This window comes from Grammomys surdaster, unplaced genomic scaffold (assembly GCF_004785775.1).
Source record: "Grammomys surdaster isolate TR1022 unplaced genomic scaffold, NIH_TR_1.0 126013, whole genome shotgun sequence".
Classification (NCBI taxonomy): domain Eukaryota; kingdom Metazoa; phylum Chordata; class Mammalia; order Rodentia; family Muridae; genus Grammomys; species Grammomys surdaster.
Window position 1 is genome coordinate 2430791 of NW_021620828.1, and position 26230 is coordinate 2457020.

Genomic DNA, 26230 nt, shown 5'->3' on the forward strand with positions numbered 1-26230 from the left:
AGATGCAGTCACACAGGCAATCTTCCTGCTGCATCTCGCTCCTCCGCGCCACCCCGCCTCTCCCCCAGAGGCCTCTCTGCCCAGCCCACCCTAGCCCCTCAACCCCCCACGCCAGCCGCACTCCATAGGGTGCAGTTTGGTAAGAGCTCTGCAGTTGAGAATCTCCGGGATTCATCCACACAGTGTTACTGGGAGAAGGTGGTGCCGAGTATCTGTTTCTCTTGAACCTAGCAAGGGGAGCTGAAGTTTTCTTATAGTCAGAATATTCTGAAATGCAGAGAATGCGACGGAGGGGGCGGGGGCGGGGGCGGGGGCGGGGGCGGACGGGCAAAGACGTCGTGGGTTTGTGGGTTGTCTGCCAACTTGGCGCTAATTGGGACAAACGTGAGAAGCAAGTCACCCAATTCGCTTCCTACCTTCAGTCCTGCCTTCCGAACCCTCACCCACCCACCCACCCAGTGGCCCTCTGCCCCTCAGGATCACTTTCTAGGCTCTGGACACATTCGCTCGAGGGTCGCAACAGTGGCAGTCTGAGCCGGGGATCAGCGCGGCGTCCCCAGTGCCGCTGCGCCTGAATGCAGGCTGCACCGGAGGAGGCAGCCAGCAGCTCCGGCCCTTCCACCGCTGCAGAGCCTCTGAGGAGCCCCCAAGAATCCAGAGTTACCGCTGATTGGTTCCTCGCACGGCCTTGGCGCCGCCCCTTCGCACCACCGCGGCTCCCGTCGCCTGCCGCCCACACCACCCACCTCTTTAATCAAAGCCAATGATTACATCCTCCTGGCTCTACTGTGGCTAGTGGAAGGCAGGAGCCTCTACAAGGATCCCGGGGATACAGCTAGTTAAATTCCTCCTCCAGATTCAGACCCCGGCATTCCTTTCAGAAAAAAAAAAAAAAAAGTGTTTGTTCTCTCCTCCAGATTCCTTCTCTGCCTTTTCTTCCACGAACAGCGAGTTCTACCTCACAGCACTTCTTCCCACCTTAAACTCCACCCAGTGCACGTTGGTCCCTCCATCCCAGAAACTCCATCCCCCGGTTCCTCTTCTGCACTGATGCTCCATTGGTGGAAAGATAATAATAAACGCGAGGCTCTGCCAGGAAACGTCAAGCGCGGTGGTTCGGTGGTCGCTGCAGCTAAACTCTCACAGCGAGCCTACTGCATGAACATTTCCCAGCCACGTCCCAGAGTTTCCCGTTGTCTTCCCTGCTCAGTCTCACTGCCCCCACCCCGTCTTCCACTTCCTCCTTCCTGCTCCTGAATCCTTGTTTCCTGTGCGCGTCCTTGTCCTGATTCATCCCTTATTATAATAAGGAGATTGCCTTAGAAAAATGTTTCAGACCACATAGCATCCCAATTCACAAACTCATAGTTGTATGTATCAGGATTACGGGGTTCTCCATGTGCTTAACGTGATTAAAGCGGGGCTTTGAACCTCCGAGGAACTGAACAAAAAGTTATCGCAATAAGAACTGAGCATTTTTCACATGAGTCCCCAGTTTCTAGGGATCAGAAGGCACTTAAGCATTCAACAAAAGTTTGTTTTGCCTTAGCTTGGGACTAGCCTTGACCTAGAACTGGGTGACCAGGGACACACAGCTCCAGATCTTAGAGAACTCACATTCAGTGGGGGGCACAGAGAGTAAAGAATGAAACCCAGAATGTGTGTCCAGTACTAGGATGCTCTTAGAGACAGGAAGGCCCTCTCTGCAGAGGAGGGCAACCCGCAACACAGACCAATGGAAAAAGAGCAGATAGTTTATGAGCAAACGTGCAGGTCTTAACGCAAGAAAGACCTTCGGAAACAAAACGTCATAGTGAACAGGAAGAAATAACAAAGGAAGGTAGTGGCGGAAGGTAGTGGCGGGTGGACCCTTGCGCTGAGGGGAAGAGGGCAACCGGAAGGTACTGAAGTGCATGTGTCAACATAGAATGGTTGCCGTTATGGGGAGTGTTGTTTGCTTGTTTGCTTTTGTTATTGTTTGAAATGGTTTTACATGGAAGCCCAGGCTGGCCCTAAAGTCACAACAACTCTCCTGCTTCAACCTCTCTAGTACTGGGGTTACAGGCATGAAGCATCCTGCTCGGTTTTGTTCATTTTTAACTGTTGAAATTATTTTATTTTTTTGTTTGTCTGTTTTCGTGCGTGGGGGACCATACACGTAAGCTGCGGTGCGTGTGTAGAGGTCAGAGAACAGTTTATAATTGGATCCCCAAATCAGGCAGAGGTCGTCAGGTCTGGTGACCAAGCACATTTAACCACAGAGACGTCACATCAACCCTGCTTTGGGGTTTAAAAAGATTTACAACAATAATTGGAAGGCAAGTCCCTCATCATAAGCAGGGCTCACTTAGACAGCAGAGAACGGCCAGAAGGTCTTGAAGTTGACTTTTTCAGAAGGAGTAGGGGTGGGATATAAGAAGAGAAGGGTTTCAATAATGTCCCCTGGGCTTCTGGCCTCCATGACCTGGCAGGTGCTAACATCATGGTCTAGAGTAGAATCTGAGACAATTACCTGGTCACATTCTCCTCGCCTTCCAATCTCCACTGGAGAGGCTACTGGAAGAACCAGCTCTGCACGCAGCGCCATTTTACTTCCTGTGGTTGCTACACAGCAATGAGTGGAGCCTGTTTCCCATAAACTACAAAAAGGCCCCAGAGAGCCAGCCAGCCACCTGGAAATAAAATATCACCTCAATAAAGCAGTGGGCGCATAAGAGATGAAAGCATGGATGCAGCTGAAGTGAATCGCTCTGCCTTCCTCCTTCTGAAGGCCAACCAGCCACGTGGCCCAGGGACAGGCTGTGTCTGTGTTCATGAAACTGTGGCCAACCTGGTAATTTGAAATCTCTAGGTAATTTCAGATCTCTCAACTTCCATGTTCTCCCTGCCTGGGATGACAGCATCCACTAAATCTTTAGCACCTGTTTCGTGGGGACCTTCGCTGAGGCTAAGGAATCAAAAGCTTGTTTAGAGCACGTTAAGTTTGAGATGACAGTGAAATACGTTGAGCATACTTGAGTCGGAGAGGCGGGGCTAGGTACAATGGGAGAGAGGCGGGGCTAAGTACAGTGGGGAAGGCGGAGCTAAGTACAGTGGGGAAGGCGGAGCTAGGTACAGTGAGTTTCTCATCAACAAGGATGGCATTTGGTCTGGAAGCTTTTCTGTTGTGGAAGACTGACCGGTGGATTTTTATAGTGTTCAGCATCCCTTTCCTGCAAGATAACAGTAGCACCTACCCCCAGTTGTCACAACCCAAATTGTCCTCCAGCCATTATCAGTTGGTAACCACAGAAATAGATGATCCTCAGGGACAATCCTTGAACCTGAGCATGGAAAGACAGGAAATGCCCTTGCTTCTCATGTTCCAGGAAACTCTAATGCCAAGAGGTCAGGGATGGAAGGAAAGAAGGAAGGAAGGAAGGAAGGAAGGAAGGAAGGAAGGAAGGAAGGAAGGAAGGAAGGGGCCAGCACATGGTCAGAGAGACAGCTTAGGCCTACACAGCCTAAGCAAGGAGAGCACGGGGCTTCTGAAGTTGGATGAAATCTGTGTTCTGAAAAGCCTGGGATCAACCAAGAGCTGTGTGTGGTTGATAGAGTGAGTAGACTGTGGGAATGAACTGGCAGCTTTAGATCTGTACCGTCAAAGAGAAATAGAGGTATGATAACAGTGGGTAAAAGGAAGTTTTAGATATCAAGAGAAACAGAGGGGTGGAGTAGTAGGCTGAAGAAAAGTGGAGGGAACAAGCCTTTGTAGAAAGATAAGAGCTGTTTCAGTACGTGTGTATGCCAGTGAGCATGATTCAGTAGAAAAGGAAGGATTGTTGATGCAGAAGAGAAATTAGAGCGTGTAATCAAGACTAGAAAGGGGGAATGGGGCCTAAGAAGAAAACAACACATTAGCTATGGGAGAGGACAGTTGCACTCCACAAACAGAGAGGAGGGGGCTCATGGAGGAAGGGTGGGAGGTGCACAGAAGAGAGATGGAATTGAATGTCCTGGTTGTAGGCGTTTTTGGACGTCACTTCCACCATCTGAAGAAATCTACTCGGGAAGCAAGTATTAACTACCCAGGAGAATAAAAAAGACTGTGTACGGGGTGAGCAGAGCCGCCAGGGGGGCTCCCTGTGCTGAGGCCTGGTGTGGTGAAGCAACCAGGCCATGCTTGTTTGACAGAAACTTAGATGTGACTTGACATAGAATTAGTCCTGATGATCTTTAATGGGGAAAAAAAAATGTGTAACTAGTTCTAAATATAGCCTCCTTCTTGGGGTTGTTTTCTTAAATGTCACAAAGTGGCAGTGAAGAAGATGTGTCACCAGGAAGGTGTGTCTGTGAGGACTCACCCCCACCCTACTGAGGGCAATGTGACTAGCAAGGGAAGGAATCACCAGGCTCTCTGAGCTTTCTAGACCAGTGGTTCTCAACCTTCCTAATGCTGTAACCCTTTAATACAGTTCCTCATGTTGTGGTGACCCCAGATCATAAAATTATTTTTGGTGCTACTTCATAACTGTAGCTTTGCTACCACTAGAGATCATACTGTAAATATCTGTGTTTTCTGATGGTCTTAGGCAACCCGTGTGACAGGGTTGCTCAATCCCCAGAGGAGTCATGACCCACAGATTGAAAAACCACTGCTCTAGGCAGAAGATCCTGTGGGCAGAGGTAGAACTGTACACAGTTATATAGAATTATTAGAAGTCATAAAGAAAAGCTTAGAAGACATTGAGGCCAAGACAACAGTGAGCAACATGTCTGTCACAACAATGCCAGATCTTCCCTTCTCCTAGCATTTGTGATTACATCGTTGAAGGTCCTCAAATCTTATAGACTGTGAAGAAAAGCTACCTGTGGAGGAAAGGGTTTATTTTCCTAAACGATTAGTCTATCACCAGGGAAGCCAAGGCAGGAACTCAAGGCAGGAGCTTGAAGCAGAAACCACAGAGGATTGGTGCTTATTGGCTTGCTACCTCTGGCAGGCCCAGCTACTATTCTTACACAGACCCACCTGCCCAGCGATGGCACCACCCTCAGTGGATCGGAGCCTTTCACATAAATCAGCAGTCAGGAAAGTGCCCCCACACACATGGCTACAGATCAATCTGATGGAGAAAACCCCTCAGCAGTAGACGTTCCCTCTTTCCAAGCATGTCAAGTTGATAACAGACATTAGCCACCATAGTTCTCTAAACATTTGACATATCCCTCTCCCTTGTTTACCAATAAAGAAATGACATTTTGCATGTGTAAAATGTAGTGCCTATATCACAGGCTGTTATGGGAAGTCAGATGGTATTAAGTTCATACTCACCAAAACACCATCATCCAAGACAGAAAGTCCGATAGGGTCAGGAAAACCAGTGCATTAGATGAACTTTTAGTTTCCACTCCCTAAGACAAAGCACTGCCTATCTCTTCAAGAATCAGAAGGAAAATCAAATGTTATCCTTGTTATCGAGAGTTGTTACAGGTAGCTTTAACATTCAGCCACATCATAATATGAGATACAGAACTGTTTCGACATATGCTAAAATAAGTGTATTTGTTTTTTATAAACATGTAAAACATGTATATTTAGCTGTTTATGTATTATATGATATAGATACATACCATATAGACATAGATACAGATGTGATGGTGGCGCTGGGCAACTGTGATCTTTTAGAAGCAACTTAAATGAAATCTATAATGAGTCTGTGCTTCTTGTCAAAGCCACTTTCCAGAAATTTTACAGAGAGAAAGGACCCGAGCAAAGTCTAATGATCTGGTTGAGTCTGGTACTGGACTCTGCTAAGGCAAAGACAACTAAAAGTCATGAGGGAAAGCGTTAGAGAAGAAGCCACATAGAGGGATGCTCAGCAAACACCTGCAGGGCTCAAATGCTAACAACACAGGAGTGAGCGAAAGTCTTATGGTGGCCGAGTTCCGTCGTCTTCTACAATGAGCCAATGCAGCTAGTCTTCTGTTGGGGGACTCGCAGGAGAGTCTGTGCAGTTAGAAAAAGCTGTTTAACAAGATTCAAACATACATTCATGATAAGACAAAGCACAGGAAGCCTTTCCAGGGTGAGAAAGAACTTCCTCAAACTGATTAATGACATCTATAAAAACAACCAACAGCTAATGCCACATTTGAAAGGGCCGAATGCTCTCTCTCTCAGGAACAAGGCGTGAACATGTTCCCACTGCTTACTTAACAGTGCATTAGAGGTCCTAGCCAGCGCAACAAAAAGAAATAAAAAAACATAAGGCTGGAAAGGAAGAAAGAAAACTGCCTTTGTTTGCCGATGGCACGATGGTAGATGTGGAAAATCCCGTGGAATCTGCCTTTAAAAATCTCTTGAAATATTAAATGGATTTAGTGAGCCTACAATTTCAAGGTAAAAAACCTTAAAAATCAATATATCTCTATCATTTATAATAAAACAAAAGCACATGGAAAATTAGATTCATGTAACAGTTTGTGTTGCATATAAGACCCTTGCATGGAGGATTATAAAACATCCTTGAGATAAAATGGAGGAAGACCTAGGTCAATGGAAAAGCTTACCATGGTCATGATCAAAGGCTGGAAGTGTCTGCTCTGTTAGGCTGTAAGTTCTTCATAAACTGATGAGAACGTTCAGCATCGTGTCAGGTTGGTTCTAAATTCAAGCTGCTTTTAGGACTTGTAGAAAGCACAAATGATCTAAAATAGCTTTAAAAGTCCTAAAAAGAGTTGGGTTTCAGGGTTTGCATTACCTTGCGGTGAGCCAGCATTGGTATAGGGAAAGACACACAGCTCCATGAAAGAAGTCAACCCATTCCCCTTCCCCTGAACTCCGCAGATCTGAAACAAAGACACTAAGGTAACTCAAAGGGGAGAATACCATTTCCCCAACATATAGACCCAAGACAATTGGATATCTATAAATCTCGACATTTATCTTATGCCTTCAAAAACTATGCAACTTTCTAGAAGAACATAAGAAAGTCCTTACAACTTACACGAAATGACAGATGCAAACCATGAAAAAGAAAAACGGAGACATCGGGATTTTAACTTGAGTTAAAAGTTTGTGCTCTTCAAATGACCAGGGTTAGGAAATGAAAAGGGCATCACAGACTCAGAAAACATTTACAACATGCATATCCGTCAGACTTAGGTTTCATGTTCAAACACAGATGTAATCTCACAACTTAATAAGAAAGCTGTGCAATTAAATGGCTAGGGAGCTGGAGAGACAGCTCAGGGGTGAAGAGCACTGGCTTCCCTTCCAGAGGGTCTAGATTCAAGTCCCAGAACCCATATGGCTATTCACAACCCTCTGTGGTTAGATCCAGTTGCAATGGACCTAGCACCCTCTCTGGGCTCCCAAAAACACCAGGCGTACATGTGGTGCACATACGTATAAACAGGCAAAACACTTGTACACATAAAGGAAAATAAAACATAATAAACCTTTTAAAATAAAGTAGTCAGAAGATTTAAAGATCTAAAAATCAAAGCATGTTTCCATTTATATAAAGTCATGAATCAAACAGGAACCAATGGCTCCTGATCGGGGGGAAGGGGATTGTCTGCAGAGTGGTTTAACATGGTTTTAGAAGTCCTGGATTTTGATTGTAGTTGTGGGTATCTGAGTCCAAACTCATATAATGGTACACTGAAAACCAGCATAGTTTATTATATATGAATGATAAATAAATAAGTTAATGTTTAAAATACTGTCAGGACTGGAGAAATGGCCCAACAGTTAAGAGCATTGGCTGCTCTTGTAAAAGACCTGGTTCAATTCCTACATGGTGGCTCACAACCACCTGCAACTCCAACTCCAAAGAATCTCCAATTCCCTATTCTGGATTCTTCAAGCACCAGGCGTGTACATGATGTACATGCATGTATGCAGACAAAACACTCATATACAAAAAAATGAAAATAAATCAATCTTAAGAAAAAACTGTGGTCGAAAGGTATATTGAGTTTTGCTGACCTAACAGAAACGCCTTAGAGATTTTAGTAACTTTTGAGAGTTTAACCCATGAAGACATTTTACTTAATTTCACTTCATTACTTTATTGCCTTGGCAAAAGTACATACTCTGTCCTTGTCCTCGATCTTAGAGAACCTGTCCTTTCTACTATCTGGTGGATTTCCTGTTTTATGTTATTGATAGGCTAAAGGAGTTCTTCCTTTTTTTAGAAAGGTTTCTTTTGTTTTCATGAATGTTTATTGAGTTTTGTTGACTAGCTCTCTGTAGAGAACCTACTGTGAGTCTCCCAGCACAGGAAATGGAATTAGTGTAAAGAACCTGCTGTGAGGTGTCCCTAGAAAGAAGCATGTGTATGGGCAAGCCTGGAAGGATGTCTTTCTGGGACCACTGGGGCCAAATCAGAGCAAGAGGTCTGGTGTTTTGGAATCAACTAAAAACTGTCTTTTTAGTGTTTTCAGTGCCTTGATCATTATGTGATACACCAGAAACCAAGCCAGAAGCCTTGAACTCAAGGTCAAAGTCTAACTGTGGAAACAAGTAAAGAGATAATAACCATGAGATGTAAAATAAACTAAAATGGGCGGGGGCAGGTATGCTGGGAAGAGTGGTCTCCTGCCTGGGATTTGCAGATGAGGGAAGAGTTCTCAGGAAAGGTAATCAGATAACAAAAGGAACATCAAGAGTTGAGTGGCAGGTATGGCAGGGACTGGAGAGCCTCATAAATACAAACAGAACCCACTGTGGGATCTAGCTGCATGAGTGAGCACATATCAAAACCCCAGAAGTTAGGGTGTGGGGCTGGAAGGTCAAGTCCAAGGAGATGATTGCTGAGAGTCCAGAGCCCTCTGCAGGAGCCACGTCATGAAGCCACCTGTGACCAGTTGTGGTAGGCCCTGATTGGCCGCCTGAGTTTCCAAACAGAGCTCCCTTCCACAGAGCCATGTGCCTGGAAAGAAGCGCTCTACTCCAGGGGATCTCATTCAGAAGCTGGTGTGTGACCCAGTGCCAGCTGAGGAGATCTGAGAGGATGCCTGCTGGAGGTCTTCAAGGAGCTGGAGGTCTTCAAGGAGGCGTATCTTTAGTGAGAAAAAGGCCTAGGAAACTTGCTTTCTCTGCACTCTGTAGATGTCACATCATGATGAGTCATTGCTTTATCCACAGTCTCATCAGCCTGGATGATTAAGCCAATACTGGTGATGTCATAACCAAGGACGGGGGAGAAGCTTGGAACCTGATGACATCAGCAAGCAGCTGAATCAGTCATCCATGAGGCCTTCTTACCATGTCATCTTATTAGGAAGCTCAGAACTGTCCCTCGTCACACTGTTAGGGCTTCCCTTGGTCATGACATTCATGAAGCTATGTCTCATTATATGTTTTAAATAAGATGGAGATGTAATTCAATTGTACAGCGTTTCTTCCAACTGGGGTGAAGCCAAGGGCTCCATCGTCAGCACAGCAAAAATAAAACATAGAGGCTTAAATACAGAAATCTACAAAATACAGTGACTAGCTAGAAAAGAGATTTGGATGAAGAAGCTGTGCTGGTTAGAACACTTTCTGGTGACAGGTGTGACTTCGAGTGGCTTAAGGAGAGGGAGATGGGAGAATGGTAGGGGAGGAGGAGGGGGAGAAGAGATTTACTGGCTAAGAAAGCTGAGCATGTTGAAAACAGGTCTTCAGGAAAGGTTTGATCCAGCACTTTACTGCTGCTTTATCCAGGGTGAGTATTTTTCCTTCCGCCTCTCCGTTTTTCCACCCTAGACGATGACTCTACTCACAAACAGGCCTCTTTATTGTGTGTTTCCAAGAAGACTACAATCAAACCCTAAGGGTCTATACTTTGAGTCAGGTGAGCAACAAGTCCATTTCCCTCATAGTGTGAGGTTTTGGAGTTGGATGGTAGTAAGTGACCTGGGTTGGGAATATTTACTGAGACTCAAGCCAATCACTATAGTCAGGAAGATGGAGTGTGTGACTTAGATGAAGGGATTGACGCTTCTACTCTAGAAACAGAAGCAGTTCCAAACCATCTCAACTATGAGACTAGATATTTCAGAGCACTGTAGCAAAGAACAGCATGCTGGGATACTGGGGTGCTGGGGCGCTGGGGCAGGGGGAGGGGGACACCAGTGAGTGTCCTGTCAGTAGCCCCAGTAGCCTGTAAGGATGCTCCTGAGTCTCTGGTTTGAGCATCCTTGAGAGAAGCATGTAGTAAGCAAGGAGCTAAGGTAAGACACACAGTGAGAGGCAGCTCCCAGCTGGATGCTGGTTATTTTGATTGAGACAGCAGTTTGTGTGCAGAAGTGGGTGCAAATGACAATGGTTCTAGTGAAGGGACTGGAGTGAGGGAGAAATGTCAGTGACACTGTTTGAAGAAGCTTGGAACTAGAGAGCAGAAGAGAGATGAGAGGCATGTTACCTTTTCAAAAAGTATAGGTATAGATATGAGGCGTGACCCTCACTGTCAGGTTGACTAATTTTAGGGTCACTCATTAAGAACAACCTCGGGGGCTGGAGAGATGGCTCAGCAGTTAAGAGCAGTGGCTGCTCTTTCAGAAGTCTTGAGTTCAGTTCCCAGTAACCAATGATGGCTCGAAACCATCTGTAACAGAATCCAATCCCCTCTTCTGGTGTGTATGAAGTCAGCTGGAGTGTACTCATACAAGTCAAGTAAGTAAATCTATTTTATAAAAAGAATATAGTCTATGGAAACATTTTAAAACACAATAACAAGAGAAAAACCCTTTTGTGTTTCTGGTTTAATGGAGTATAAGAAGTATAACTGAGACAAGTTTCTTGCTACCTGCTGCCTGTAGCTTTAAGACACATAGCTATATTTAAGTGTGTTTTGGTCAGAGCTGAACTTTTGTTGTTTATCCCTCCGGCTTCAGGGCAAGGGTCTCAGAGTCACATGTGGCTGTTGACAACTGCATTACATAGTGAACAGACGTGTCTGCCACCACAGAAAGTCTTATCAGACAAAGCACCCTCTGAGAAGCTGTCCTTGGGTCACCCCAGGCTACCCATGATCTCACAGCAGCCAACACTACTTGTGTGCCTGCAAGAATCATCTTTTTGTCTTTAGTGTGCAAGGTGGCATATTGGAAGCAAGAGCCCTGTTTACTCTGCTAACAACCACTGCTGTGACTCTGTAGAAGGCATCATCTGCTACACAGCACAATGACTCCTCTCAAAGATTCCCAGGAAAAAAAATCCCATTCTGGGTGTCAGACACATCCCTGGGTCCCTTAAAGACCAGGTGGCTTTCCTGGTGTAGTTGCTGTAAATCTCAAAGCTGATTTCATTACTTTATTGTCCTTAGGTAAACCTTGTGCCAGGTCTGCAGCCGTCTTTCTGCCATCAAATAGGACACTACAGTTGCTCTCCCTCTCCCTTTCCCTCTCTCTCTGTCTCCCTTCGTCTCTCCTTTCCCCCAACCCTTGTGGGTGCATAAGGGATGGGGGCCATTTTCTAAACTCATCCCCCCACCCTAATATTTGTGTTTATGTTGTGTTTTTTTTAATTTTGTATGTTTTTCCCAAAATAGAAATAAAACACATTCCTATACATGCACAGTAACTTAGTTCTAGCTATTCAGCTATTGTCCTTAACTTCAATGTTGGACCCTCTGAAACGGTGATATAAAGTAAATCTTTCCTGTCAAAGCATAAAACTCAGATTTCCGCCCCTGGTGTGTAGCTACACTACTGAGAACACAGAGTTTATTTTACACACTGCCTGTGCCCTAGAACCCATCGGCTCTAGACTCCTTTCAACCACCCAGGATGACATCCCAAACCATCACTTTCCTGTATGCAACAGTAGTCGCTGCCACAGTGGCAAACTTTCAAACCTAATCATGTAATAGGGTAGGCTTCAGGACGTGATCTATCCAATAGTTGATGCTGCTGGCTGACAGACTATTACAACGATCCTGATGGTGCCTAGAGTAGCTTCCACATAGTATGTTTTAGCGAATGGTGTCTTAACAAATTTACATGTATCTATTGTGTGTGCACCCATGGTATGACACATGTATGACCACTTGGACCTCCTTCCACCATGTAAGACCCAAGGATGACTCAGGGCATCAGGCTCGGCAGGAAGTGGTTTCACTCTGAGCAATCTAGCTAGCCCATTGTGTATCTTTTTTCCTCAAACATTTAGAAGAGCAATCATATTGTCTTGCCTCCAAACGGCTAGAATCTTCTCACAGACTGCTCTCTGCCACCTTTCTTGCTGCATTTTTGCTTACATCATATACAAATCCATAAATAAATACTAGGTTTGATTATTTATTTAGTTATCTCTAACATAATAAGAAACAAAGATGCAAAGAAGCATTGAATAGTATTTCATTCACAAAATCTCTAATCCAATTCTGTACCTTCTTTCCCATCACAATCCCCCAAAGGATGAAAGAAAGCTTCAATGTCTCATGTCTTACTGTTTTTTCTTCCCCTTTTAAATGCTGATTATGCTACCTTATGTTTACAGGGTGCCTATCTTTTGGCTACAGAAAAGGCAAGAGGAAAAAAGCATCGTCTGCATCCACAAGTCTGTAATCTTTCCTGAGGGGACAAGGGTTGTCTAAAGGACAGCTTGTTAAAGCAGGCAAGTGCACAGAGAAATCTGAAGTGACCTGGCAGGCTCTAGAGACAAGCAGGGCAGGCAGGGGTAACCTGATTGGATGCTGGGACACACTGCAGGTGCTGTGATGGTCCAAGGCTCTACCAAGTGAGAGAGAAGAGACTGGTGTAGTGGATGAAGCAGGAAAGTCAAGAGTAGAGATGCCTTTGGAGACGTACACAACCCTTCAGGGGTGTGGATCATTCAGTGTGATGACGGATGCACGTTCCGACAGAGCTGCTCCCAAACAGCAAAATGACAGAGCCAGGCAGGAGGGAGATGGAAGACGAGGAAGGAACTCTGATAGCCTATGCCCCTGGCAATCTACCCTAGAGTCAGGGACAATTTACATCCAGGTCTTGGTGAAAGAATAATAGTGACAGATGGTAGAACCCTGACAGCACTGGCCATTTAGCACGAGAAAGAGGTAGTTTTAAAACTTCATCTTTGGATTGTGTCTTATGCTTTCCAAAGCCCTTGCTTAGATGTGATTCTTTAGGTCTCATATAAACTCTTGGCCGGGGGGTTGCAAGATGAGGGAGTAAAATCAATTTCTGCGCTTGAGTTTGAGCCCTGGATCCCACAGCAGAAGTTAAGGACTGACTCCCAAAAGTTGTCAGTTTGTTCTCTGATTAGCATACATGCCATAGCATACATACACCTGCACACTCCCCCCCCACACCATTCATATAAATAAATAAATAAATAAATATATATATATACATATATATATATATATATATATATATATATATATATATATATATATATAACCTTGTTGCAGGGAAGGGCAGCAAGCATTGATTATTCCCACATAAGAACACCAAGGAATTCTGAGTGGGACAAACTGGTGTCCTTTGTTCTTCCAGATTTGTATAAATGATGAAGGATTAAGTCTGAAAATACGGGTCACCGAGTCCCAGAGGACTCAAAAATCTTTGTCTACCCCACGCTGCCCTAAGCCTTCTGACATCTGGAACTGAGAGCCAGTGTTGATGCCCCCGACATTCCTCCTTTCATCTTTGCCTGCTGGCATATACAGCAGTCAGGGTGGGAAGAGAGTAGGCTATTCTGAACTTTCTGATTTGGAGGTGGATTCTGTGCAAATTAGGGAAAACATTTGCCCTTCTCTTTCCCTGAATGTTTCAGTCTCAGGAGACAGGCCTCCTGTGTGGGCTTAATTTGACTCAGTCTCACCAAAATACAATGCCTTGGGGTGCTGAGAGACACAATGTCTCTGAGTCTTTCTCCTAACTGTTGGCCTGGCTGATGTTGTCAGGAGTCCAGTTGGGGGAGAGATGAAATGTGGAATAACAATGTAAATATTTTATAGACTGCGGCACAACAAAATTAAATACTTTTGATTGGACAAGTGAATCCCATCCTCAGCGCTAACACAGAGGAGCACAGGGACCCCACACAACAGCCTCTTTGCCCTGCAGAGGCAGACAGTGCAGCACGCCTCACAGATCTAAGCACCTCTGAGCACTGTCGGGAGCAGCCTCTCCTATTCTCAGGAAGAGATCTTTTCTCTTGGCAGACTGATAGACAACACATCAATCTATTTCAGTCATTAACTTGGTGAGCCATGTGTGTTTGTTCCTTCCTGAACCGGAAGCAGCTTTCAGTCATCAATTCGCTGACAATGTCACGGTGACCAGGTTTCCCACGTTCCAGACCCATTGCTCTGCCTCTGACCAGTGCCAGCATGTAATCCTTGGAGCACATTTCCCAGGTCTCCTGCAGTCTTGGACTCATGGCTCACTCAGACCTCAGAGCCAGAAGAGCTCAGAGAACAGCCAGTACATTAAGATTGACTTCACCTTGGAACCCGCCTGCTGTGAGGGTCTGCCTAAAAACCTATTTTAACTTCCAAACTTCTACTCATTTCTTAAATGACCTTCTATGTAGTTCCTTCCTCTTAGAAGACACCCTAGTATTCTACTTTACAGAATAAGAGAGAATCCAGTGGAGATGACTCTCACACTCCCCTAGCACCCAGAAAATAGCTCTCCCCAGCTCTCTGTTTTGCTCTAAAACTATTGTCACCCGCTCCCCTGAGCTTTGAATCTTCAACCCTCAGGAAACTATACCATAGCTTCCCGACTTTTCTCTCTTTAGTGAGTCAAGAGATATAGCCATTGAACCCATAGCACTTGATTGTGAATGGCCCCTTTAATTTGAATTTTGTCTCCTCTGTTATTAAACAATTATCAAACCCTTGCATTCTTCACATAAACCCAACCTTGTGGTTTTATTTCTCATGTTAGAGTTTAAAATTTAACACTGGGAGTTGGAGAGATGGCCCAGATGTCAGAAATACTTTCTGCATACAAGCTGGATATCTCATGCATACCTGTCACTTCAGTTCCAACTCAGGAAGAGTTAGGAAAGATGGCTGAGGCTGACTGGCTTCCTGTCTAGCTGAGAAAGGATGAGCCCTGGATTCAAAGAGAGACACTGCCTCAAGAGAGAAGGCAGAGAGCAATAGAGGGAGCATCTGGCTCTTCTGCTGGCCCCATGCAAATACATGGCACCATACACCCCCATACACAAGAAGATATACTCAGGCAGACACATACTCATGAAGTCATTAAACATAAATTTAATTTTAAAAAAATGAACATAAGAGTGAGGTAGCGTCTATTTTCCTCTCTCAGAGTTTGCCAGAGTAAGGTATCAAAGTCACAGTAGCACCATACAATTCATTAGCAATATTTCCCCTTTCATCCTTCAGGGGTGCACTACAAATAGCTTTGTATAAAATTTTTTTATTAAATTCTTATGTAAGCCTATTGATGACTTTATGAGAAAATATTGTAACTATTAGCTTGACAGATACATTATTGTAATTACCTTAATCAAAGTGGATATTTCTCTTTGGATTTGTTTTTTAAATACTCCAAAATTTCTGAGAAGGCTAGATTTTCAGATGTGCATACTTGAGTTCCTAATGGTATTTTGGTCTGTTCTAATCACTCATTTGTAGTTATATCCCCGGATGAATACTGTTCATTTGTACCTACTTAATCCTGTCGTTCATTCACTGCCGTGGTGCTTCCGACTCAGGTTTGCTATGCCACTGCAGGAAAATGGATGGCTAGACGGATGGTTATGTGTGAGCACACTCACGTGTGTATAAAGACACGGTCTCACTTAGTCCAGGGAACACCGTCCTCTGAGCAATCCTCCTGCCTCCGCCTTCTGCATGCTGTATGCCGACTTTCCATTTCACTTACGTCTGACCTCCAGTCCCCTTGGACAACATTACACTTCCGTTTAGTGGTCACGCTTCTTCCTGAAGCACACTCTTGTGTGTAGGTTTTTAGCTTACTTTTTGTGTTTCCCTGGGTCCTTTGTTAGGCCTTTGCTTGTTATTTTTCTTTTTATGAATAACAGATTGTAAATTTTTATGTATTGACTATATTTTTTGAGAATTTCACCTGTGAGTAGCGTATCTGCATCATTTCTACGCCTTCCTCTCCCCCCTCAACTCCTCCTGTGTCCTCCCCACTCACTCTCAAACTCATGACTGGTCTACATTAACTTTTATTTAATTTTTGCATATAAATACATCCCAATGAGTCTATCTAGTATTGTTCATATGTATCTATGTATAGGTATATATGTATATGTGCATAGGTTTACAGGTGTGTATGTGTACAGATATATAGGCATATATGTGTATAGGTGTATAGGTATATATGTATATGTATGTGTTTCTATGTATATATCTATGTATTATGTATGTATATATGCATATGTGTCTAGGTGTCTAGGTATATAGGTATATGTATGTATGCATATATGTATGTATGTTATGTATTTATTTATATACACATATACATACACTTACATATACTGTTCAGGGTTGACCACTGGGATTGGATCACCTATCAGGATGCTTGTCCCAGGAATAAATGAATTCTCCCTCAACTTCCTTAAATTGTCTGTAGCTCTTCATCTTGGAGTGGGGCTCCATGAGAGTTCTCCCATCCATGTTGGCATGTATTGAGATTTCATGAGTGTGACTTCTCTGTCATACATAAAAGATGCAGCTTGCAGCAGACGTTCTGATCCTCTGCCTCTTATAATCTTTGCTCAGTGTTTTCTTAGATGTTGGCATTGTGTTGTATGTGTAGCCATTGGAGCCAGGCACCCCAGAGTCAGCTGTTTTCTCCATGTTAACCAGTTATGTCTTTCTGTAGTGGTCTTGGTCTGCTGCAAAAAGATGTTTCTTTGATGAAGAGCGAAAGTCACACTTATCTGTGGGTATAAGATTAAGTACTTAGAGTGCACTTGGGAAAGTTTGAGTTTATAAATGAGGGAGTAGTGTGTGTGTTCACTGCTGGTGTGATTGCAAATTGGTTTCAGCGTTACAGAAATCACTGTGGCGAACTCTCAAAAGCTAAAAGAGTATCAACCACAGGGACCCAACAGTACCACCCCTAAACCCAACCGACTCTACATCCTCCTCCACAGACACTTGCCCAGCCATCTTCATTGCTGTTCTGTTCAAGATGGAAACAACCTAAATGGTCTTCAACTGAGGAATGAATCACAAACAAGTGGTATATATACGTGAGTGAATCCTATTCAACTGGAAAGAAAATGAAATAATAAAATTTGCAGGTAAATGGGTGGGACTAGCAGACATTATAGAGAGTGAGGTGATGCAGAACTTAAAAGTAAGACTCTGAGCTGAAGACACCATACACTTTGTACACAGGACTCGGAGGAATCAAACTGGTGCTGATGCTGAAGTCTCCTTCCTGGGCATCAGCTCTCACAGTAGCCAAAGATGCTGTGCAAACCATTAAGGGAGAGAAGCTAACAATAGCCCTACCCAGTTGTGACATCTACAAGCCACAACAAATACCAGCTTGACAAGGATGAATAGTTGCACTTGTATCTTAGGAGTCACAGTTGTTTAATTGGATTTAAGGTTCACTCAGTAGGAAGGAGTGATGCCTGGCATTGTAAGCCTGTCTAACTATCCATGGTTACGAAGGTCAGGGGGCCTTGAACATTAAATATTGTCTATGCTTTGTTCTCTTCCAGTTCTATGGGCACAACTGTATCTTTTAAATTGTCTTACATCTCAATGTTTCCTGTGATTTCCTCTCATTATATTATATTATATATTATGTTATATTTTAAGTAACTTCTTTCATTTATCCTTTCATAATGAATTCTCCTTTATCTGAATCTTATCTTTCATTAATCCCATAAATTTTATTTTATTTTTCAATTGCAATTTTTGTTCAAACACATTTTTTATATGTCTGGCATGAATTTGTATTAAAGTACAATAAATGGATACATGTGTGCATGTACATGTACACGCGCATGCGTGCACACACACACACGCAAATGTATCCTATGGTGAATATATCTCTGGAAAAAGGAATGAAGACTGGAGCTGGAGAGATGGCTCAGTGGTTAAGGGCACTAGCTGCTCACTCAGAGGTCAGGATTCTGTTTTCCGGTACCCACATGGTGGCTGACAACTGTCTGTAACTCCATTTCCAGAGTTTTTTGTTTGTTTGTTTGTTTGTTTGTTTGTTTGTTCTCTTCTGGCTTTTTCAGGCTCTGCAGGCACATGGTGCACAGACACTACACAGAAGCCAAACACCTATGCACATTATAAAAATTTAAAAGAAAAAGGAATACAGACAAAAGAGTAAGAACTAGATTGTGAATTACCCAGCTTGAAACCTGACTCTGTTATTTCTGTGTGGTTGATAAGTGTCAGTGGTGGAGGAAAAAAGAAATAAAGAACAAAACAACAAAATGAGAAGGCATAAAGAAGCCAGAAAGGCAACTGTACCAAAATAGACTTCCTTCCCTGCAACTACAGAGTCTAACACGGATTTCATACTTAGGCCCAAAGGCATAGGTAGCCTCTGTCATCATTCAGTGTTGAGGGAAACCCTTGCATTGTAGAAAAGGGTCCAACATTGCATGACCCACTCCTGGTTCCTGGCTCCCTGAACAAAGGCCTGTAAGGTGCTTATGTACAGCATGTAGATCTGGAGTCTCACTTGAATATCTTCAGTGAAATACAGACAAAAGAGATAAGAGAAGTTTCCCGGGAGTGAGTTTCTTTAAAACAGGAAACAAAAACTTTTGTTGAAATCTACTTGTTTACAGTTTATAATCTTTTTCATGGGTATATAAAAATACAGACATACATGCACACACATGGCACATATGACTCCTGCATGAAGAACAACCATGACAAGATGTCCCGAGTATGAAGTGGGAATTTCTGGTTTCATTGGAGACTCAGTTGTGTAATGTGATATTTATCCAGAAACTGTCATATGGGAGGGTGTTTTGTTGAAGCAGACACAGGAGAGGATGTTTTGTGAGGCAGACGCAGGAGAAGATGTTTTGGTGAGACCAGGTGAGTGATGTTTTTCTGGAAGCAGTATGTGATGTGTTGCTGTAGCAGATGCTTGAGAGGACACATGATGTTTGGAAAGAGTACAAGTATAACCCAACAGACAGCGGATGACACACTGGCATTGGTTCACCTTGCTTTCTTCTTTGCTCTTTGCTTGTGGTAAGTTTGTAAAGAGAAATGCACCAAAGAACTTTTGGCTTTGTTCCAACTGCTTTGTACTGATCAGTGGAGGCTCAGGGGTTTCTTCTGGATTGAGCTGCTACTGCTGATTCACATTTGGTGTTTTGTTAGTGGGCTGGACTGCAGGTGATGAAGATTGGAATCTCCCTAAGAAACTACTTGTAAACAAGTCCATGTCCTCCTTGTCCTATTAGCCATCTTCTTCCCATACCTTTGGTCAGTGGGAGGCTGAAGCATTAAGAACCCTTATTAAAGTCAGTGTTGAAAAAATCTAAGCCTACATGAGTGGACGGTTTTTCTGTCCTAGAAATCTAAGTCTTTCCTCTTGGAAACTGGTTGCTTAACCTCAATTTGGACCAAAAAGAAATATTCCTAAGAGATCATGTTTTTAATAGATGATTAAAGTGATTGCTTTTTATGGATGTGTGTAGCTGATGAAAACCCTGCAGGATCACCAGCTCAGATTTCAGTATCACTGTGGCAGCTGCTCCCACATGGTATCTTACGGTTTATCTAATTATCCCAACTTAAACATGTAGCCAAGACCAGCCGACAACAAAAGTGCTCAGGGCTCCTTGGGTCTCTGATCACTTTTTAGTATAATAACAGTGTCCTTGAAGATTTCTGTTCCATATCCTTCTGACATCATCTCCTTCATCTATCACCACTGTGTCTGCAGTTGCTTGCAAATGAGATGTTTGGCTCTGTTCTGTGGCTCTTTCTACAAAGGTACAGTGGTTGGTCAGGATGTTCTTGGACACTTGGAACATATGTCTTCTCTGGTAACCAGAAAATGTTTACTCTCAGCACATTAAAACTTCATCCTTACACAACAGCTTCACAGATATGTAGGTGTGGTTCACACCTGTAATCCCTACACTCAGTCAGCCAAGGCAGATGGATCAAGGGCTTAAGGCCACCCCATTTCTCCAAAGAAGAAATGATTGCAAAAGACTAAATAAACCAGTAAATTTTGCTATTGTTCAAAGAGCTTGAGACACTCCTTTGAATTTTTTTTCTTGACTAAGAACTTCTCTAGCTAGAGGATAAAATGGTGGTAACAGGGGTGTGGTCATGTGAGCAAGACAGCTAGGGAGGATGAGTGAGAGATTTGTGGGATGCAATGTGGACTGTGAGAAGAAATCAAGATAGGTCTGAGGCATTTCCAACACCTGAAATGACTCTATCTGCCTTACTAGTAAATCATGATCAAATATCAAATGCAAGTGGGGGCAGTCAGAGACTGTGAAGACTGAATTTTTTTTCATGTCATGGATTGGCTGGGCTGAGCTTTTATCTATGGTTGTGCCAAGGCCTTGTTTTCTGTGGTTATTGTGGATACAGTGACATAATAGCTTAGGTGTGTTCTCATAAAACGCTATGAATTTGGGGATCAGTTGACAGGCATGATTCTGGATGTAGAGCAAACAAGAGTGGCTTTGAACTGGTGACTGCTGAAGGTGAGACATGGGTCTGGATCCTATGACGCTATGTCTCCTCTGTCTCTGAATATGTTTCAATTTTCCCAAAATATTTTCCAAAATGCCCACACAGATGGTTCACACCTATCCACACCCACCAAAGCTCCCAGCTTCCTTGAGTACACTCTGGGAAGCTGTCCTTGGGACGCCTGGGGGCTCTCAGACTCCGTGCCAGAGGAGTGTCACACACTATCAACCCCCACATTGGCATTTGGACAGAATCTCTTCCTGACCCCAGATGGTATCCCAGCTTCCTCAGGCCGAGTCTGTCAGCATGTTTTTCCAGGTGCCTGATTCCTGAATGTAACAGCAATGGAACCAACTGGGATGATTTGTCTGGTCCCCTCTGAAGCAGATATACTCCATTCTGATGTTGTCGGCCCACTGAACAAGGTGTTTCCAAGAGTTCTAAGGCTAAACCTCGTGTCTCTTGACCACTAATTAGTGAGTTTTTTCCTCCCCAAACTAGCATGGCTTGTTATACTCAAATGCATTAAAATCTTCCTGAGCTGGGCTGGATGGAGTGGATGAGCAGCGGGCAAAGCCAACTTCTATGAGGCTCCAACACTGAGCATCTATCTTGCCTGTCAGAATCCAGGAAGCAGCTACTGCAGGAGCACATTTACGATGAGGATGATAAGAGCTATAACTCTGCCCGCTCTGTAGCACAAGCCTTGCTCTCTGCTAAGAGCCACTGCCCTTCCGTGCAAGGAAGCCACACGGGCGACTGGTTCATCTCCAACACTGGTAACACTCATTGGGTACTTAAAAAAAAAATCTAGATGCAATGTTATCCTCCAAAATCCATGCCCTCCATCCCTTTTACCTTCCCTTTCTTCAGTTAATATGTGTTGAGAAAGTCACTAACCGGTACACGGTTCTATTTTATTTCTTCCCCAGAAAGAAAATTAAAACGAGCATCCAACAAATGTAAGAATCTACATCTTCCATTCCCAAGCAAAAAATGGACAGCCTGCTGTCCTGCTGATGGGCAACTCCTCCCTGAGCTGCAGCTACGCTCCCGGCTCCTAGAGCAAGAGCATGCTATTGGTTAAGTGATCATCTTCAGGATGATCCACCAATGGGATGTACCACCACTGAGTCTCCCTTGGCCCTGCTTCACAAAGCCAGTGGCCACAGCAACTCCTTCAGCCAGCTGTGGAACCTCCCCTAGACACCAGACACATGTTGGGCGGAGGGTCCCCCTTTAACTGGCATTCCCCAATTCTCACCTCTGTAGCTAAGTTCTCCTCTCCTCCCTGTTAAGGCACTATCTCTCAGGACACTGCTTAAACCAGTTTTCTCAGCCCAACTCTTGTAGGGGCCTCTCCTAAATTCTCCAGCAGAGCCCGTGGCTTTGATTACAGGCAATGCCACTGTCATCCTAACGATGAGCAAAAGAATCCAGACAAAGCACAATTTCAGATGGTTTCCTTAACTCCATTCTCTCTCATCTCCCTGGGGAGCCGTGGAAAAGCAACTAGGCTCTCTGAATTTCAGCTTCATGCACTGCGATTTTGCATAAAAGTTGACTGATTTGTGTATAAATGATTGGACGCGAAAGCCAATTGGAAAATACAGAGGACAGTATAAATGCTAGTTTAATATTTATGGTATCACCATTAAATATAAATTACGAAGCCAGACGCTGGAAGAAGAAGAAAAAAATCTTGCTGTAAAGAAACTCTCCCAAAAGTTTGGCAGAGCCTAGTTGACAACAAGGCCCTGGAAAATGCTAGAAGAGTCAAGGGAGACAAGGAGCAGGAAGACATGTCTGTTTGGAAAACAAAAGATGGGGACGGAGCCATGGCTCTGGCAGGAGCCCCTGGAAAAGCCAGAGGGGCACCAGGGACAGCGAGCACCATGACTCAGTTCAGCTGCATCACAGGCTCACAAACTCAGGCTCTACGTGAGAAGCAGTACACAGCTTGGAAGCTGTGCAAACACGGAGGCAAAATGCAAGGTGTCTTGAGGGAGGTTCCCCAGCTGGCTGAAGGAGTTGATGCAGTCACTGGTTTTATGAAGCAGAGCCAAGGGGGACCCAACGGTGGTACATCCCAGAGTCCTGAAAATGGTCACTTGACCAATAATAGCATATTCTTGCTCTAGGTTTTCCCCAAGATGCCTGAAGCATAGCTGCAGCTCAGAGAGACGACTCACATCTGTGGGACAGCAGGCTGTCCATCTTTTGCTTGGGAGTGGAAGATGTAGACTCTTACATTTGTTGGATGCTTGTTTGAATTTTCTTTCTGGTGAAGAAGTAAAACAGAATCTTGTACCTCATGTGAAGTAGCATGGAGTGACTCCCAGAGGGGACATTTGCAAATCATTGATCTGCATTCAGCATCCTTTTGCCAGTTCACAAAGCCTCTCCTGCAGCGAGAACAGAGAAGCATTTTCTTTCCTGCACAAGTCAGCAGGGAATCTCCTCCAAGGATAGGGTTTCCCCTCATTCTTGCTCATCAACTTTATCAGGCCTTCCATGAAAACCAAGGGACCCAATGATGTCCCAGCATGTCCTCATTTTGCTGAAACTTCATTTGTCCAGAGGGGAGGCAGTCTGCTCGCTGCTGCAGAGCCTGGCCTGGCTTCTTCAGACCTTGTGTTTCTCCTGTTAGCTCAGCTCCCTGAATGGCTGCCAGCTATACAAATGAAGATGAGGTCACTTCTGCACCCTGCCCTACACCTTGCCCAGGACAACAGCTAGAGAATTCCGTTCTGAGTGTCCATCCATGGCACGCATAGTGAGGCCCTGCTGGACACCAGGAATACCACATCCCAGGTGGGGCCTTGCTTTAAGGGGTGTGGTCTGTAGACACAGCACAAGTATCCTCTGGGAGCATTGGAGATGCTCAGAGTCTCAGGCCATAGCCTACCCTTCCAGATGAGCAAGCTTGGAAGCCCATCTCGTGTTCTAGTTAGAGACATAGCATAAAGTGGGAACTTTAGAGTCAGACACCCAGAGCTGAGGTTCTGGACCCTGCCATGCGAATTGAGAATTCTTAGAATGAAGCCATGTCTGCAACAGCTGACTGCCTGGATCCAGCCCAGTGTCGGCTTCTCCCTCAGGGTAGCCAGGCCCCTTGCACACCAACCTAGACTAGACAGAGCTTAGCTAGAACCAGGTGAGCGCAGAGCAGCGTCTCTGGAGGCTACAAGTGTGTGAGCAATGAACATACCTGGGAACGGCTTCGCAGGACCAGTTCCATTTATGTTGGGAGGCAGGAGTGGTATTTATGTTCCTGGGGACGTGGCCAGGGTCTCTGAGGCTAAGGTTTGTATGGCCGAGTGCCATTGGCCAGGGCCGGGGTGTTGGAGGTTGCTTCATCTACATTGGTGGAACGGAGAGGGGGGGACTTTATAAGGTCAAACAAGAAGTGAAGCCTTTTAACTGTCAGGGTATGGGTTTCTTACTAAGGTTGATGTTGAGGAAGGCAGTTTTATGGCACCAGGTTGGAAGTGGGGAGGTAGCCAAGTCCTACGTGTTCGAGATTTCTTGGGTTGGAGCTCCCTAGAGTCTTCCTCTGTAACCCTGGGCGATTAAGGTCCCACAGTAAGACCTGCAGTAACTGAGTGAGGTTGGAAGGTTGCAGATCCAGAACCTGAGCACAGTTTATGTCAGGCTAGCTCTAGCCCACTAAAAGCCAGTCCTGGCCCACATCTGTGTCAGACCTAACATCCTGTGACTTACATAAAATCCTTTTTGAATGGGTGAACTTAGAAGATCGCAAGGGAAGATGTGCCAGACAGCCTCCGAGGCTCTGGGATGAGATGTCTCTGCTTTGCGCTGACCTGCCTCTCTGGTGTCTCCGTCAGCGTGTTTGAAGAACGCCGCGGTTTGTGACTTCCTTTGTTCTGCTACTATAAAAACCTCATGAAACTGCTTCATACTGGAACATGGAATTCAAGGTGACCTAAATCTATGTTCCTGGCCATGGGCACTCATACTTGACTCTAAAATGAACTGGCTCTTTTCCTCTTGGAAACGGGGAGCTGTCCTTAGCACCAAACCACTTCCTTACCATGAAATTCCAGCCCGTTCCTCAGTTCCCTGGCCCACTTTCCAGATGGGGGGTAAATAGTTACACGTCTCTGAGTACTGCTGAGGGGGTGTGGAATGGGATGAGTGGGCTTTGCTCGGTGCCTGGTAGTGTGAGCCTCTGTGAGGGAGGTGAGTGTGAGAGTGCCTGTGGCTACCACAGGAGCCTCTGTCAGAAGTCACTACACTGCAGATCACCGTCAGTGGACGTGCTGTGTGGCTAGAGATGATGATGATAATGATATTGTGGTGGTGGTTGTGATGGTGGTGGTGGTGATTATGATGATGTTGGTGATGGTGATGGGGAGCATGAGGATGATGATAGTGATGCTGGCGGTGATGATGAAGATGGTGATGATGATAATGATATGGTGGTGGTGAGGAGGATGGTGATGATGGGACTGATGACGCTAATGACGGTGGTGGTGGTGGCGATGATGATAGACAAGCAACAAAGATGTTATAAAGAACAAAGATGTTGCTCATGACGATGAAGGCCAAGTATTCTGTCTAGAGAAAGAGAAGTAAAATCAGGTGCACAGCAATCCCAGCACCAGGGTGGCTGAGGCAGGAGAATCGTTAGGTCCAGGTCAGCCTGGACTAGCTAGCGAAACTTTATCTTAAACTGATTAATTAAAAATAAAGTTAAATCAGAGAAAAATAGAAAACCACATTGAAGGACTCTGTAGAGAGTGTCACCACTGTGAAGGTAGACAGTGAGTGTGGGAGGAGTCACACGGTCCCCAAGCCTACACACTGTGTCAGATAGCGTGTACACTGTACTGTAGTGACCACTCAGATAGCGTGTACACTGTACTGCAGTGACCACTCAGATAGCATGTACACTGTACTGTAGTGACCACTCAGATAGCGTGTACAGTGTACTGTAGTGACCACTCAGAGAGCGTGTACACTGTACTGCAGTGACCACTCAGACAGCGTGTACACTGTACTGCAGTGACCACTCAGATAGCGTGTACACTGTACTGTAGTGACCACTCAGATAGCATGTACACTGTACTGCAGTGACCACTCAGCGTGTACACTGTACTGCAGTGACCACTCAGACAGCGTGTACACTGTACTGTAGTGACCACTCAGATAGTGTGTACACTGTACTATAGTGACCACTCAGATAGCGTGTACACTGTACTGCAGTGACCACTCAGATAGCATGTACACTGTACTGCAGTGACCACTCAGATAGCGTGTACACTGTACTGCAGTGACCACTCAGATAGCGTGTACACTGTACTATAGTGACCACTCAGATAGCGTGTACACTGTACTGTAGTGACCACTCAGATAGCGTGTACACTGTACTGCAGTGACCACTCAGATAGCATATACACTGTACTGCAGTGACCACTCAGAGAGCGTGTACACTATACTATAGTGACCACTCAGAGAGCGTGTACACTGTACTGCAGTGACCACTCAGATAGTATGTACACTGTACTGCAGTGACCACTCAGATAGCGTGTACACTGTACTGCAGTGACCACTCAGATAGCGTG